Genomic DNA, 17,549 nt, shown 5'->3' on the forward strand with positions numbered 1-17,549 from the left:
CCAAGAACCTACTGAAGACAAACTCTGGTATCAACAGCTCACGGCAACCTCAAACTCTTGGGCTAAGCGATTCTCTTTCCTCAGCCTCCCAAGTAGCTGCGGCTACAGGCGTCCGCCACAACGCAGGATTTTTGTTGTTGTCATTGTTGGCACCCTACTCACTAAGCTATGGGCGCTGCCCTGGAATGAGGTTTTTTTTAACAAAGTAGAGATACTTGAGAAAAATGTAACTTACATTCATCAGATGTTGAGAGTCTTATAAACTCTAAATATAATCTCTGAAAATTATACCCCATTTGTGTTCCAGGAACAGTTTATTTTTTGTTTGTAATACATTAATGGCAGAAAAACTTCTCATTATTTTAATATCTAAAGGATACCTAAGCCAATAAATAATACCCACAAAGAAACATTAAAAAAAAAGATAAGTATAAAAGTCTTATAAACCTAGGATTCCAAGTGTCATGTATAATTACAGTAATATTTGTAAAAACAATAATTATATGCAATATTTTACTTATAAAATTGATGACTATAAAATGTTTGATCACTTTTTTTCTGTTGACCTTTGTAGCCTATGAAGTACCTCAAATACAAGCTGTATTATCAAACTTTGCCTGTTGGATAATTGAAAAATTGTACCTCCATGTGGTTTTACTTTGCATTTTTTTTAAATTTCAAGTGAAGCTGAGCATCTTTGCATTTTTAAGAAACATTTATATTCCTTTTCTGTGATCTGTTTGTTGATACCCTTTATCCCATTTTGTATTAGGTTTCTGCTCTTTTTCATATTGATTTGTAGGAAATCTTTATTATGAAAGCAACCCTTTATTTGTGTTATACCTTGGGACATAATTTTTCCAGTTCACTGCTTGTCTTTTGACTTTGCTTATCATGGTTTTTGCCAAGAAGACTTTGAAATTTTTTTCTCTATTGATCTTGTGTTATCTTAGAAATAGTGGGTTCATCTTGTATTTTAATGGTTTCTTACTTTTTCTTTAACCCTAACATTTTTGATCTACCTAGAAATCATCTAGATTTAAAATTTGAGGTATAGTTCAAGTTTATTTTTTAGCAGAACTATCTTTGTCTACATTTGGACTGAGATCCTACCTTTAATTATGCCATATTCTCATAAGCGAGCCTTTTTCTGTTCTTCCTAATTAGTTTTGTCACTCTGTTCATGTGCCAGTTCTATACAATTTTAATCGTTGTAGATTTAAAATATTTTTTTTTTTTTTTTTTTTTTTTTTGTAGAGACAGAGTCTCACTTTATGGCCCTTGGTAGAGTGCCGTGGCCTCACACAGCTCACAGCAACCTCCAACTCCTGGGCTTAGGCGATTCTCTTGCCTCAGCCTCCCAAGTAGCTGGGATTACAGGCGCCCGCCACAACGCGATTTAAAATATTTTAATGCCTGGCCGAACTAGATCCTCTTTTTTTCTTCTTTAAGATTTTTATTTTTACTATTTCAACTTACTTATCACCAAGGCATTTATAATCAGTGAGTATAACTTTACTTCAGGCTAAGAATGTAAATTTTTTTTCCTATAAATTGTGACTAACCTATAGAAAGAAGTAATTGTGGGTTGTATAAAAAGTGAAAAGAAACTACAGATAATGACAGACAATGACATGTTCAATTTCGTTCTCCTGAATTAACAAAGCAAATTTATCAAATTTCTATAAAACAAATTACAAAAATATATTGCAAATCTAAATTAGGCGTCAGTGGTTGGCAAGATTACCATCTATAGCAGGAGAACAACTAAATAAATATGGAGAGAATACTATGCAGCTATAAAAAGAGGAAGCTCTTTGTGTAGTAATATGTAACAGTTGCCAATATATGTTGTTAGATTTTTTTTTTTTTTTTTTGTAGAGACAGAGTCTCACTTTATGGCCTTGGTAGAGTGCCGTGGCCTCACACAGCTCACAGCAAACTCCAGCTCCTGGGCTTAAGCGATTCTCTTGCCTCAGCCTCCCGAGTAGCTGGGACTACAGGCGCCTGCCACAATACCTGGCTATTTTTTTGTTGCAGTTCGGCCGGGGCTGGGTTTGAACCCGCTGCCCTCAGCATGTGGGGCCGGCGCCCTACTCACTGAGTCACAGGCGCCGCCCTGTTGTTAGATTTTTTTAAAAGCCAGGTGAAGAACCCTGTGGTTAGTATGCTACTGTTTGCACAGAGGGGAAATATATATTTTATAATACATACTTGTTACAAATATATTTGGAAGGATACCCCAAATATTTAAAATGCTGATTGTCTCAAGGTAGAAACATGGGGTGATTGGTGGACAAGATTAAAAGGGAGACTGTATTGTATACTTCTGGGCAGTTTACAAATTGTAAACATCATAATTGTAATACCCAGTGAAAAGCAGTGAATTACCATGTAACTAAATCAGGAATGATAGCTGTTGTTTCTTTTCTTGTGGCAATGACCATTCCTATAAAACAGTTACAAAATATTTATTACCATATATTTATACTCTTTTGAACAGTGTCATTAAAAATATGATTGAGGGCTGGGTGCCCGTAGCACAGTGGTTATGCCAACAGCCACATACACCGAGGGTGGTGGGTTCAAACCTGGCCTGTGCCAGCTAAACAACTGCAACAAAAATATAGCCAGGAGTTGTGGCAGGCACCTGTAGTCCCAGCTACTTGGGAGGCTGAGGCAAGAGAATTGCTTAAGCCCAAGAGTTTGAGATCCTGTGAGCTGTGATGCCACGGCACTCTACTGAGGGTGACATAGTGAGACTCTGTCTCAAAAAAAAAAAAAAATATATATATATATATATATACACACACATGATTCAGAGACACAAATATTTTGAAAGGTCTGTTTTTATAAAAAGATATACCTATTCCTTATAAATCTATTTTACTTACGTAAAACTTTGCCTTTTTTCTCTTTAAGACACCAGAGAATAAATGTCTGTGATTATCAAGAAGCAAAGTTAAGGGCGGCGCCTGTGACTCAAAGGAGTAGGGCGCCAGCCCCATATGCCAGAGGTGGTGGGTTCAAACCCAGCCCTGGCCAAAAACTGCAAAAAAAAAAAAAGGAAGAAGGAAAATTAAGATGTTTTCTTTTTCTTCTAGGCCAAGAAGGAGCAAGGAAGCATGATATTAAAAGCCCAGGAATATAGGACACAGAGATGGGTGGAATCTGATCATGGAGTACCAAAGGACCCTGTTTTCTAGAGATCTGAATGATACAATTTGGAATAAAAAGAATGTGGCTGCTCTGAATATAAGTCTGTCTTCCTGGAACCCTGAGTGGAGCAGTGCAGCCCTGTAGGGTACACAGGCTCACAGAGAAAGTCACCTGATTCATGTCTTTTTGAGTATCTCTGTTTTCAGTAGTATATGAAGGAAATCCAAAATAATTCAATGGACTTTTCACTGAGAAAAAGCCCAGATCTCAGTTTACAAGTGAGTATAACCCCTAAAATGTGTCCTCCTCTCCCAGACTGGGCTGGAGACTGGAGCTTCTTCCTTCTTCCCTTCATTTCCTCCTGTGAATCCAGGCTGAGATCTAGGTAGCTCCTGTGCTCACAAGTACTCATATATCAGGACTTTCCTGGGGCAGGCATAATTTTAAATACTGTGCTCCCAATTTTGGACCATTTGGATCTAAATTTTGCTTCTGGAAATATAGTTACAGTATGCCTGTGCTAAATTCCTGTCTGCTAACTTTGGCCAGTTCCTTAGTATCTCTCTCTGGAGTTTCCTAAATAATGGGGATGTTGGGGAGCAGCTGTCCTAGATGCCTAGATTCTGTTAGAGGCAATGGACTGAGAAACAAGCAGGGAGTGAACTGCGAGATAAGGGGTTTGGCAAGGGCAGCACGCTGCCCAGTCGGCCAGCTTTGTATGTTCTCTGGAGTACCTCCTACCCCCTGACCAGCAAAGCCTCAGGCATCCCCCAGAGGCTCTAAAACCCAGAATCCAGAGATGAGCATCAGTAACCTCTAGACTCCTCTGACTTCTGGAGAATATTACTGAGCAATCCTGCTTAAAGTCCTTCAGCATCCAGGTGGTTAAGTACTGTAAATACGTAAAGAGACCTAATTTAAATGGATGGTCCAAGACTGGGCCTGGTGGTGCATGCCTGAGGTCCCAGCTACTTGGAAGGCTGAGATGCAGGATTCTCAGAGCCCAGGAGTTTGAGGCCAGCCTGGGCAACAAAGTGAGACCCTCATATCTCTCTCTCTCAAAAACAAACAAAAAAGAAGGAATAGTCAGTGTATTTATGGCCAAATTCAAATTGCATACATCATAGAAGGCACTCCAATTCAAAGTAAGAAATTGTAAAATTGCAAATGCCAAACAAAAGACATGCTGCCAGTTTCCAGGGTCTGCGTCAGCATCAGAGAAGAAAATTGATCTTGGATAGAATTCTGTTTAGCTTTAATAAATGGATTATTTACCTAATGCATGGTGACTAGCTTATTCCAAGATGGGGTTTATGTTTGGTGCCTTTGGCCACATACCTGTGATATGGGCAACCCAAAGCTCTCTGGCCAAGGCTTTCTAAAACAGGTTTGAGTGGTGGCTTACTCCTATAAACCTAGAATTGAGAGGAAGAGGAGAGAGGATCACTTGAGCTCAGGAGTTCAAGACCTGAGCAAGAGTGACCACCCTGTCTCTATTAAAAATCCCAGCTACTCAGGAGGCTGAGGTAGGAGGATCACTTGAATGCAGGAGTTTGAATTTGCTGTGAGCTAGGCTGACACCATAGCCCTTTAGCCTGGGCATCAGAGTAAGACTCTGTCTCGGAAAAAAAAAAACAGACTTTCTAAAACAGACCACTGCTGCTGATCAATTGTATTTTTCCTGTTCTTCTGACACTGCCACATAATGAATAGACTACATCTTAGAAATTAATTTTTAACAAACCAAAAAAAAAAAACACTTCACCTCTGGTGTCTGGTTAATCCCAATTACTTTCTCTCTGTGTGTTCTCCAATGTGCAGACCCATTGTGCTAATTAGCAGTGACAGATGAGTCACCAGTCTTGCTGTTTCTCCAAGGGAAGCAAAAGCTTACTTCTCTTATTGATCTGTGGGACTTTGGGGAGTCACCACATGCTCCTGGAAGCTTCTGTCAGAAGGGGGAAAATTCAATCTGAGAAAAAGAGGGCAGACAGAATTTCAGCATGGGCCAGCATCCAGCCATCCCCAGAAGCAGGCAACAGGGACAGATGGGGTTTCCCACTGCTCAGTGCTGATGAGATTTTGGGAGTCCTTGCCATCAAGGTGAAGTGGATGTCACACACCCAGCAGGGGCAAAGACTGACTGCCCAGAATCAGCAGGGCCATCAGTCCAGCAAGGGGTCAGGCACCTTAAAGTGAAGGAGGCCAGTGGATACTATGGAGTAACCACATAAAAATCAGAAGTCAGTTAACAAGAGGTCAAGATGAGATGTTTGTGGAGAACAAAGGAGGAGAATTCTGGGTGGTGAAAAGGTTAAGGGAACAGGAAGCCTCTTCTTATGTGAATAGAATTTTCTGATCTTTAAAGGGTCCCTGGTCAGTTAATGAGAGAAAGAATCATTTAAGAAGCATTTCAAATGTACATCTGGAGGCTGGGGCTCTTTTTCTGGCAGGAACTGAAGACTAATAAGATGATCGACATAGAGGAATCCTGACTGGGGGTGAGATCCCATCATTTGGTAGAGAAGGCTCTGGGGCTAACACCCTCATGCTCTTTTTGGTGGGGGAGGCCAGAATCTTGATATCTTTCAAGGACAGAGATTGAGCTCCCAGGCACAGGCAGGACTCTTAAAAAGACAGAAAAATAAAATTAAAGACTGGCCTGTCACAGAAAACTACACTAATGGTAGCTAGGGTATCTCCTATTAGGCCATATTCACAGTTTTCCCTGAGTTTTAATCTTGATGTGATTAAATATGATATTTAGTATACTCTATTATAGAATGTCTCACAATTTATACAACTAATCGATCGCAACCAGTTACAGATTCCTTTGTTAAAAAAAAAGTCTCACAATTTACATAATAAATAAGTTGAGACTTTTATCACATTTCTGATCATTAAAAAAGAGAGAGAGATTTTGGGTGGCGTCTGTGGCTTAGTGAGTAGGGCACCGGCCCCATATACCGAGGGTGGCAGGTTCAAACCCAGCCCCGGCTGAACTGCAACCAAAAAATAGCCGGGCATTGTGGCGGGCGCCTTTAGTCCCAGCTGCTCGGGAGGCTGAGGCAGGAGAATCGCGGAAGCCCAAGAGTTGGAGGTTGCTGTGAGTCCTGTGACATCATGGCACTCTATGGAAGGCGGTAAAGTGAGACTCTGTCTCCAAAAAAAAAAAAAAACAACAATGTTATAATGATTTTTTATTACCATTCTCTCCAGGAATCTTTTATCCTGAAACAGATGGTATATAAAATTGACGATAGCAATAACAGCTAGATTTTATTATGTACCCCACATTGTACTAGGTATTTTGCATGTATTATCTTCTTCAATTCTCTTAACCCTAAGAACTAGGTGGTATTATTATCTCTTACTGATGAGAGAACTGAGACACATAAAGATGGTTTAGCTATGATACTACTGTAATGCATTAAGTGTAGCATGCTACTATATACTAAGAGGATGTCTATACTTAAATTTACTGGGTGGAGGTCAGCCTGAAAGGCTGATTCTGTTTCAGCTTCTCCCAAAGGCATCTGGATTGCCAGTCACCCCTGTCACTCCTCGTGTTGTGTTATCATCATTCCTGCCCATATAAGTTTTGACAACTACCTACATCGGTTTGTTGCTTGAAGTTTGAGTTAACAGATGATCGTTTATAAACCATGGATTATAATGTTCCTCAAATCCATGCCCAAATCATCAGTTTGGAAGATTGTTAAATCATATTTCTAGCCTCCATTTCTCAGATAATCTGATTTAGGGCAAGAGGCAATATAATGTGGGTTAAACATGCCTCCCTGATGAGTCTCATGTGCAGCCAAGTTCAAGAAGCAGTGACCTAGAGTAGAGGATGCTACACTTCTTTGATTAAGCACTCTTTTTTTGTTGTTGTTGTTGGCAGTTTGGCCGGGGCTGGGTTTGAACCCGCCACCCTCAGCATATGGGGCCAGCGCCCTACTCACTGAGCCACAGGCGCCACCCTGATTAAGCACTCTTTTTATTAAAAAATTAAAAAATTGAAGCTCCGTTTATTTCAGAATCTTACAGTATCATTGTATATAGTATACAAACGTTTTGGTTACATAAGAGCAAATACTCTTTACCAGTAAAAATGTTTTTAGGCTAGGTAGCCACTATTTGTATATAAATACATGCTATTATAATAATATTATTGTATTATTATTTGTATATAATACACATGTATTATTTTGACCACATATTGCATTTTTTTTTTTTTTTTTTTGTAGAGTCTCACTGTACCACCCTTGGTAGAGTGCTGTGGTGTCACACGGCTCACAGCAACCTCTAACTCTTGGGCTTACACGATTCTCTTGCCTCAGCCTCCCGAGTAGCTGGGACTACAGGCGCCTGCCACAATGCTGGCTATTTTTTTGTTGCAGTTTGGCTGGGGCTGGGTTTGAACCCGCCACCCTCGGCATATGGGGCCGGCACCCTACTCACTGAGCCACAGGTGCCGCCCCCACATATTGCATTTTTTAAAACATGCAAAACTGAAAGTTAAAAAGGACTGAGGTAAAAATGGAAAAATAATATTTTAAAAATCTATAGATCTATTTTTTTGTTGTTGTTTTGAGACAAAGTCTCACTCTGTTACCTAGGCCAGAGTGCGATGGCCTCAACCTAGCTCACACTAATGTCAAACTACTGGGCTCAAGGGATCCCACTGCCTCCAGCCTCCCATGTAGCTGGGACTACAGGCACCCACCATAATTCTGTTTCTTTTTGCTCAAGCTTGTCTCGAACTCCTGAGCTCAAATGATCCTCCTACTTTGGCCTCTCAGTGTGCTAGGATTATAGGCACACCATGCCTGGCCTATTTTATTTCTTGAATAAAGTTCTCACTAAAAATATAATGGACACGGATTTTTAATATGTGTCATTATTTGAGTAAACCTTGGTTTAACATTCTGTGATACAGAGATTTTTCAGGTCTGGTTCTAAGTTTAGTTTATGTTTGACACTTAGTTTTAATGGTTGTCAAAAGTGAAGAAAGAAACTTCCCCACACCTCCAAATGGATCAAGTACATCGGTGGCAGCACACACTATTAATAAATAATGATTAGCCGGGCGTTGTGGCGGGCGCCTGTAGTCCCAGCTACTCGGGAGGCTGAGGCAAGAGAATCGCTTAAGCCCAGGAGTTGGAGGTTGCTGTGAGCTGTGTGAGGCCACAGCACTCTACCGAGGGCCATAAAGTGAGACTCTGTCTCTACAAAAAAAAAAATAAATAAATAAATAAATGAATAAATAATGATATTTGTTTTTCACTACCACCTGCCAATTAAGCAAAAAATCATTTTTATTTTTTTCTTAATTGTGAAAACCTCAACTCAATGATAAGCAAAAATTTTTTATTAAATGTGCCTACTAATTTCCATTGTCCCTGATGGGCACCAGTAACTCTTGCAAACTAATTGGAAGATATGTTGCATTTTAATAATTTTTTTATTTCAGAATATTAGGGGGTACATATGTTTTGTTTATGTGCTTTGCTTTTGTACAGATTGAGTTAAAGTGATAAGTCTGCCCTTCATCCGGATAGGGTGCACTGTACCCAAGAGGTGGGAAGTTACCCATCCCATCCTCTTTGCCCCCCTATTTTAATTATTTTAACCAACGTGCTCACAATGAAAAGCACTACAACTTTATGTATTAATTTTAATTAATTAGGACCTTAAAAGAGGCTACCAAATATTTTTCATTCGATTTAATAAAGTTTCATAAAGTACTTGGCAATTATATGACCTTAAACTTGATTGAAAAAATCATTTTTATATTCTGAAAATATATACATATATATCTGTATATATATAGTCACATATACATGCATTATAATTATATATAGTATATAAACATATTAGTATGCAGGTGCAAATATATACACACACATATATGCATACATATATTTACATTCAGTTTATACATATTAGTGTAAATACATATACATAAGCATACACATATGGTTAAGATGACATTCATTATTAGTGATAGTGGATATAAATGCACATACGTGACTTTTTTTTTTTGCAACTTCTTCTTTTTTTTTTTTGAGACAGAGCCTCAAGCTGTTGCCCTGGGTAGAGTGCAATGGCATCACAGCTCACAGCAACCCCCAACTCCTGGGCTTAAGCGATTCTCTTGCCTCAGCCTCCCAAATAGCTGGGACTACAGGTGCCCGCCACAACGCGCGGCTATTTTTTGGTTGTAGTTGTCATTGTTGTTTGGCAGGCCTGGGCTGGATTCAAACCTGCCAGCTCTGGTGTATGTGGCTGGTGCCTTAGCCGCTTGAGCTATATACGCCGAGCCTTTTTTGCAACTTCTTAATATTTGAAATTATTTTGCTTGACTTTGGTCATATCTGATTAGGTTGGCACTGTCATTATTTCCCAACATATCTGAAAAAGGGATTAAGTTAGAAATATTGTTCTGCCACTTTCTTGTTGATTACTTGTGTCTGCCTTATTCCTATTTTTCTTCAAACTGAGATCGTTTTGCAGGTAACTGCAACCTGTATGTCCATTCTGTTAGGGGTAGTTTAGTTAAGACTAGTTAAAAAGGTATCAACTTCAGGACTCAAGCCAGGTCTGTGGCGCCTTCAGCCACCTACCTCTAGGCACTATAGGAAGGTATTTCCCCGCTCCACCCAAATCTCCTTTGGGACGTGCTGAAGTTAACTCCTTGCTCTGTTGAAGTTAACAGGATACAAACCACGACTTGATGGCACAGGGAGACTGCTGGGACTGGTTTCTGTTCTGTCCACGTTCCCTGTCGTTTCCATGCAGCGTATGATGATAGCTTCCACGGCACCCACGTTGCTCTCACCTTGAGTCAATCTGCATCTCTTCCCCAATTCAACATGTCTTTTCAAATTTCTGCTCCTAGCTTTCAGAGAAGTTTTGGTGAAATAACTGACCCGGTACACAACAATCTCATACAATTTAACTTCATCCTTATATTAGTTTTCAAATTCTTCTCATAGTAGTTCTCCCATAATAGCTCTCTCAAACCTAAAACAATCTTTGAACAGCTTCTCCCATCTGCTCTGCTTTATCCTAGAGAAATCACAGCAGAGAGAGGGGAGAGCATGGAATTTGGAGTCAGATAAAGGAGAGTTCAAATTCAGGGTCAGCAACTGAAAGTTGTAGTGACTTTGAGTTAGACACTTACCTAGTCTGGATCTCAGTTTTCTTCTCTCTGGAGGGAAACAAAGATACTTGCTATGTCTCACTGTCATGAGTATTAGACTTTTTCCTTTTGCTAATTTAAAAAGTGAGTATCTTTTAGTTTATAAAACCGGACTTGGCCCTGCAGTTTTATTTTGTTTCCTTCCACTACTTTCCCCCATTTCTTTCTTCTTTTTTGCCTCATAACATTCTTTTATTTCAGGGTTTTTGCGTCTTCTTCTTTTTTTTTTTCTATTGTAAGATAAATTTATTGGTGGTAGCGTGTCACTTGTTCCCGATACTTGATGTTGCAAACTTTAGGGTCTTGGAGATATGCAGAATCTTTATTTGTAACTGGCATAAACCCCATTATTTGAGCTCCTTTAATCGCTTTTGTGATTTCTTTCTCTTTCTTCCCACAAAGACCTGTTATATGCGTTTCATAGATGCATCCAGTAAATGGAAAAATAAACTGGGACAAACGCTGTACATTCTTATAATCTAAACGTTTTCCACACAAGATGCATTTCTTAAGGAGCTCCTTATAAGGATTTTCCTTTGCAACGGGCATATCTTCATGCTGGATACCTGTTTATATTGTGAACAATATAATATAATATAATATACTCTGCTCCACAGCACTGAGTGAATGCCAGGATGTCTGAAATAGACAGAAGTCATTACCAAGCTTCTCAACTTTTTCCTCCCTGGAACAATGCAGTAGCTGCCGTGATTCCTCTTTCCTCCTCCTACTTCTTTTGTTTGTTTGTTTGTTCTTACTCTTTGAACAACTCAGAATTTTTATTTATTTATTTTTTTTTTTGAGACAAGAGTCTCACTATGTCATCCTGAGTAGAGAACAGTGGCGTCACAGCTCACAGCAACCTCAAACTCTTGGGCTCAAGCAATTCTCTTGCCTCAGCCTCTCAAGTAGCTGGGACTATAGGCTCCTGCCACAACGCCTGGCTATTTCTTTTGTTGTTGTTGCAGTTATCCTTATTGTTTTTTTAGCAGGCTCAGGCCAGGCTCGAACCCACCAGCCCCAGTGTAGGTGGCTGGCGCTGTAACCACTGAGCATGGATGCCGAGCCCAGAATTTTTATTTTAAAATCTCTTTCAGATTGCTCTGTGATGTCTGATTTTTTCCTAACTAATGATTGTCACTTGTGATAGATTTTTTAAAAAATTTATTATTTGTATTTTGAATTGACCAATAATAATTATATATGTTTATAGGGCACAATGTGATGTTTTGATATATGTATACATTATAAAACTTACTAGTATAAGCTACTGACTTTTTTGTGGTGAGAACATTTAAAGTCTACTCTCGCCACAATTTTGAAATATACATTATTAACTATGGTTACCATGCTTTTCGGTAGATCTCTGAAAATTAGTCCTCCTGTCTAATGGGAACTTTGTATCCTTTGAATGGCATCTCCGATTTCCCATCTCTTCTATAAGATGGATTGTTTTGGGTTTGGTGTGCCTTGTAATTTTTGACCTTAAGCTTGTCTTTGGTGGAGATTGTTTTCTGTGGGTGTCTCACATGGACTAGATTATACGAGTACCCAAGAGCCTTGTTATTCCAACATCAACCTTTCCTCTACATAAGGGCATTTTCCAGTAGTTGTCCCTTCCCTTCCCTGCAATACAATTTTTTCCTCTGTACTAGATCATTCTAATCAGCATATAAACATCTCCTAATATCTCCTAATTTGCCTCATTTTGCTATTTCCTTTTATAGCAAAACTTCTTGAATGACTGACTTATCTATATTTGCTGCCCTAATTCTTCTCTTCCTGTTCTCTATTGGATTTGTTCCCTTCAGGCCCAAAGAGGCCTGACTCTTTGTCAGGGTCACCAGTGATTTCCCTCTTGCCAAAACCAATAGTTGATTCCCAGCGCTCATCTTACCTTAGATCACTGGTATTTGATTTGATCCCTCCCTCCCGTGACCACCATGCACTTGGTTTGCAGGATGCCACTCTCCCTTAATTTCTCTCCTACCTCCTTGATCTCTTTCTCCATCGAAAGATACTCCTTATTTTCATACCCTGTACCAGTGTGTCCTAGGGCTCAGTCCTAATGCCTTTTCTCTTTATTGTCAATCATTGTTTCAGGGCGTAAACATTTGCTATGGCCTGTACCTGAAAGCTCCCACAGATATTCTTAACATCAGGCCTGGGTCCAAGATTGTTGTATCAGATAATTCTCTGACCATCCTATATAAATTACACTCACTACCTATCATTCTTATCCTGATTTGATTTTCTTCACAACAATTATACTTCTTACCACTTATGCATTTATTTATTGTCCTGTGCCCCTCACAAAATATAACTCCTGTGAGGCCTGGGGCTTGTTTAGTTCACCATTGTTTACCTAGCTGTTGGAATAGTGCTGGGCACATTGTCTCATAAATATTTATTGAATGAGTAAATAAATAGAAATAGATGACATCTTTCCATTATTTACTTATCTGAGGTAGATGTTTCCCTGTTTTTAAAATATCTTTTGTTCAATCTGTTCTGAAAGAAGGAAGTTTTGTGTCTGCAAGTTGCCAGTTCACAAAGAAATTATTAAACTAACAAATGAATTATTAAACTTACTGGTTAGTGTTAGTGGTTCCACTAACTACCATACTGGTAAAGAACCACTTACCAGTATTGGAGCTCTCAGTCTGAGGTTTGTGGATTCTAAGAATGGCCCTCAAGACTCTGTTAGCTCCTTGAGTTTGAGTACAAAATGTTATGAATAGATGTGTATAAGTATCTTCCTTGGGAAAAGTTTATAGCTTCTAGCAGATTCACAAAGGAGTCAAACCCTTCCATCAGATTCACAATGGGGTCAAAACACAATTAAATGCTTTGAATTACAGATGGTCCCCAAGTTATAAAAATCTGACTCATATACAACTTGCACTTATGGAGGCTGTTACAGGTGATGGGTGAATATATCTGTTCTGACTTACATACAAATTCAAATTAAGAACAAATCTAGAGAACCTATCTCACTTATAACCTGGGGACTGCCTGTTGTGTTAACTACCTTTTAGCTGGATGTTGACCAACTAAAAGCTAACATGTTGAAAATAAATATCATCATCTTCCTCTCCAAACCACCTAATCTCCTGACTTGCTTAGAAGCAAAGCACATTGGTGTTAGAAGTATACTCCCAATGAAGATGTCCCTCTAAACATCCTGATAAATTATTAGCTATGCTGTCCTGGGAATTCATAAAGCAACACTGCCATGCAAATCAACGTTAGAAACTTCGACCTAGTTTAGGCTGACATAGTGGTTTCACACACTGGTCTTGTTCAGCCGCTGGGAACCTAGAGAACATGCTGTGTTCCTTTTCTACTGGTCAGTTTTTCAGATATATGAAGGTATCATGTCCCCCCCTCCTTCCAGCTTTATTTTTCCAGAAGAGCTATTCTGCTATTTGCTAATTGCTCAAGATTCACCTCCCCAACTTGGACATGATACTTCTAATGCAACTTCGTATCTCAACATGACTGTGGTGGCCAAGCACAGGATGGCCTGGAAATGGAAACGACTGGGAGCTCAGGAACTTGTAGGAAGGATACTCTTGCCTAGGTTAGAAAAAATGTGGGACTGCTCTGAGATAGAGGCAGTGAGAGTGGTGAGAGGGAGAAGAATCTGAGAGACATCGGAGACCCTGAGAAATAGCAAGCCCTGGCCATTGTTGGCGTTTGGCAAAGGGCTGGAGAAGGGGAGGAAAGAATGGGAAAAGAGTGAGGAAGAAGAGTAAGTGGGAGCAAGAGGGAGAGAAAGAGATGAAGGTGGAAAAAGAGGTTGGCACCACACTGAACTACTCCAACCATTACTGAAAGGGTAGAAATGGGAAGAGAGGACCTAGGGAATGCAGAGATGGTAGGATTGTGAGAAGCGAGACAGAGTAAGGTTGGGGCAAGTCAAATGCTCCAAGCAGGCTAGGTGAAGGCAAGGTCCGCAACGAGGAGAGGGCGCGGGTTAAGAACTGGGAACGATGGCAGAGACTTTCGGTTCTGGGTGTGGGACTGGACAAAGAGATTGGGGATAGGCACGGAGACGGATCTTGGGAGGGCTCTGATGCTTGGCCGAGTGCCTGGCACAGGGTAGGAGCAGAATCAATGGGCAGAAAGAAGTGACAGACTAGACCACCGGCGGACGCAAAGAACGGGGAATGGTGACTGTGCTGGATCTGGCTGCGCTGCAGCTGCCGCGGAGTTGCTGCGAAGCTGCTCCGGGGCGGGGGCGAGGCGGTCCCGGCGGCCAATCGTAGCCTCGGCCTCGGCTCCGGCCCCGCCTCCTCGCCCCGCCCAGCGTCGCGCGTGGCTCGCCGGGCGCCTGAAGCTGGCGCAGCCGCCCAGCTTCCGGAAGTGCGCCCGGAGCCGGCGCCGCGGGCTGAGGTGAGCTCGCGGGCTGGTCAGGCCAGGCCTCGGGCTGCTCGGGGTCAGGCCCGGGGCCACCTGCGTCCGCGCCGGACTCAGCCGGGCCCGGACACAGCTGGGCCCTCGAGAGCGGTGGCGAGGCCAGCGGGCGCTCGCGCGTATGCTCCTGGGAGCGCACGCGCGCGCAGGACTTGGCGAAGGCGGGGGAGGGGCGGACAGAGCAGTGAGTGAAGCCTGGGCGCGTGGTCTCGCCTGAACCCCGGCCAGGCTCTGCGTTCTTGCGCCTGAGGGTCCCGCCGGACGGGTTTTCTGCATTGGAAACGAAAACGGGCTCCCCCATCTGCCTTCCGACGAGGGCTGAAAATGAGCCTCAGGAAGAGCGAACCCGATGGGATAGTAGCTTGGGGCTGTCTCCCTGCTCAGTGTTTGGAGGGCGCATGGCAGAGACTGCACCTCTGATGGGCAGCGCTGCCTCGGCCTCGGTGCATTAAATGGCTAGTAGCTCACGCCAGTTTGTGATAACCCACAAATCACTCTCCTCCCCAAAGTAAAGGGTTTTGAGCTTTCTTGGTTGGAATCTGGCTGCTGCTTTTGAGCCTCAGAGGTTCCTGATTTGTAAACTTTATTATTTATTTATTTGGAGAAAGGGTCTTACTCTATTGCCCAGCTAGCTGATCTGGAAACTTAATACAGCACTTAACCCTTGAGGGTGTTCGTGAGAATTAGAAACAGGAACAGAGCCCAACAATATGTTGATACATAGTAGGTGTTCCTCGGATGGTTACTTACATAGATACATGTAACCGTGTTTGTAACTTAGGTATGTATATCAAGTGTACTTACTTAGAATGTACAGTTAACAATTCATTGTTAAAACTTTCATAAGTATAACATTTGTGATAACCTTATTTATTATTATTATTATTTGCAGTTTTTGGCCGGGGCTGGGTTTGAACCCACCACCTCCGGCATATGGGGCCTGTGCCCTACTCCTTTGAGCCACAGGCGCTGCCCCTTATTTTTTTTTTTTAACTAATGGAGTAGGAGATCCTTAAGAAGTCATGGGGCTATAAACCTTCTATGAAGTATTTTAATAATTTAGTTCTGAATATTTGAGACTTTTTTTTATCCCTGGGGGCATAGTCGTTATTAACATTAGATAACACATATTTTATAAAATCTATAGTTTTTCTTTTTTTTTTTTTTTTTTGTAGAGACAGAGTCTCACTGTACCGCCCTCGGTAGAGTGCCGTGGCGTCACACGGCTCACAGCAACCTCTTAACTCTTGGGCTTACGCGATTCTCTTGCCTCAGCCTCCCGAGCAGCTGGGACTACAGGCGCCCGCCACAACGCCCGGCTATTTTTTTGGTTGCAGTTTGGCCGGGGCTGGGTTTGAACCCCCCACCCTCGGCATATGGGGCCGGCGCCCTACTCACTGAGCCACAGGCGCCACCCGTAATCTATAGTTTTTCTTAAATGTCATTTCTCTTAAATGTTATCTAAACTGCCTTAATTTAGGAATAGAATAAATCTGAATAACTTTACAGATCAATATCTTGCTATCTGGAATATTGCTATTTGTTATTTGAAACTCGTGAGCCAAAGAGATTAGATTTACATAGTGAAGGATTTTTATGTATTCGTTTTTAAACAGGTAATTTTGAAACGTGAGTCTCCCTTTGAGCAATGCTTTGGCTGTTTCCCAAATAATTTAATATGTGGTGTTTTTATTATCATTCATTATGAAAATGTATTTTAATTTCCTTTGATTTCTTCTTTGACCATGGATTATTTAGGAGGATTATGTAATAACTTCCATAAATTGGGAATTTCTAGATATCTGTTGTTATTGACTTCTAATTTATTTTATTTTTTAATTTTTATTTATTTATTTTTTTTGTAGAGACAGAGTCTCACTTTATGGCCCTCGGTAGAGTGCCGTGGCCTCACACAGCTCACAGCAACCTCCAACTCCTGGGCTTAAGCAATTCTCTTGCCTCAGCCTCCCAAGTAGTTGGGACTACAGGCGCCTGCCACCATGCCCAGCTATTTTTTGGTTGCAGTTTGGCCGGGGCGGGGTTTGAACCCGCCACCCTCGGTATATGGGGCTGGTGCCTTACCGACTGAGCCACAGGCGACGCTCTTGACTTCTAATTTAATTGCATTGTGGTCAGAGAATATATGTATGCAAGAGGTGCCAAAAATGTATGGACATTTTAAGAAAGGAAAAAACTTATATTAAAGTTGTAATAATATATATTGATAACACAAGATAAATGCAAGTCACGTTGGAGCCTCTTGTCATTTAGAAATTGAATATTGCAAATTTAATACAGTTTTTCTCATTAAAATGTTTATACAGTTTTTGACATCTTTTATGCTCAAGGTATCAATTTTTGGAAACTTAGTTTTGCATATGGTCTGTTTTGGTGAATGTTTCTTACATGTATTCTGCAGTTTGGGGTTTGGTATTCTGAAATGTTATCTAGAGAAAGTTGGTTAATAGTGTTCAAATTTTCTATATCTTTGCTAAATTTTTGGGATTTTTCTTATGTATTTCTTGTCCTACCAATTACTGAAAGAAGGATGTTCAAATCTCCAAGTGTAGTTGAAGATTTGTCCCTTTAAAATTGATATTAGATACATACACATGCACGGCAAAAAAAAATCATGAAATCTGCTTTGTCAGTAGTAATATAGCCACACCAATTTATATATTTTTAATGAATTTGACCTATTTTTCATAATGGGTCCCTTTCTCTGTCTTCAAGTCTGCTCGGTCACATACTAATATGGCCATAT

General features: G+C 40.8%; 1 protein-coding gene across 4 annotated transcripts in view; it reads left to right on the forward strand.

Moving 5' to 3' along the window:
* ZNF18 (zinc finger protein 18) overlaps nucleotides 1-17,549 on the forward strand; it is a 58,635-nt gene that overhangs the window by 11,082 nt on the left and 30,004 nt on the right. For 2 of the 4 annotated variants that reach the window (XM_053568306.1, XM_053568309.1), the window contains exon 1: nucleotides 14,712-14,764. The exons of 1 other annotated variant lie outside the window; for it this stretch is intronic. The gene's annotated coding sequence lies outside the window, so the exon portion shown is untranslated. Of the gene's footprint in view, nucleotides 1-14,711; nucleotides 14,765-15,482; nucleotides 15,567-17,549 lie in introns of those variants that run through there. One more of the 4 variants, XM_053568307.1, reaches the window with a different exon arrangement.

The sequence above is a fragment of the Nycticebus coucang genome, chromosome 18 (assembly GCF_027406575.1).
Source record: "Nycticebus coucang isolate mNycCou1 chromosome 18, mNycCou1.pri, whole genome shotgun sequence".
In the NCBI taxonomy this organism is placed as follows: Eukaryota; Metazoa; Chordata; class Mammalia; order Primates; family Lorisidae; genus Nycticebus; species Nycticebus coucang.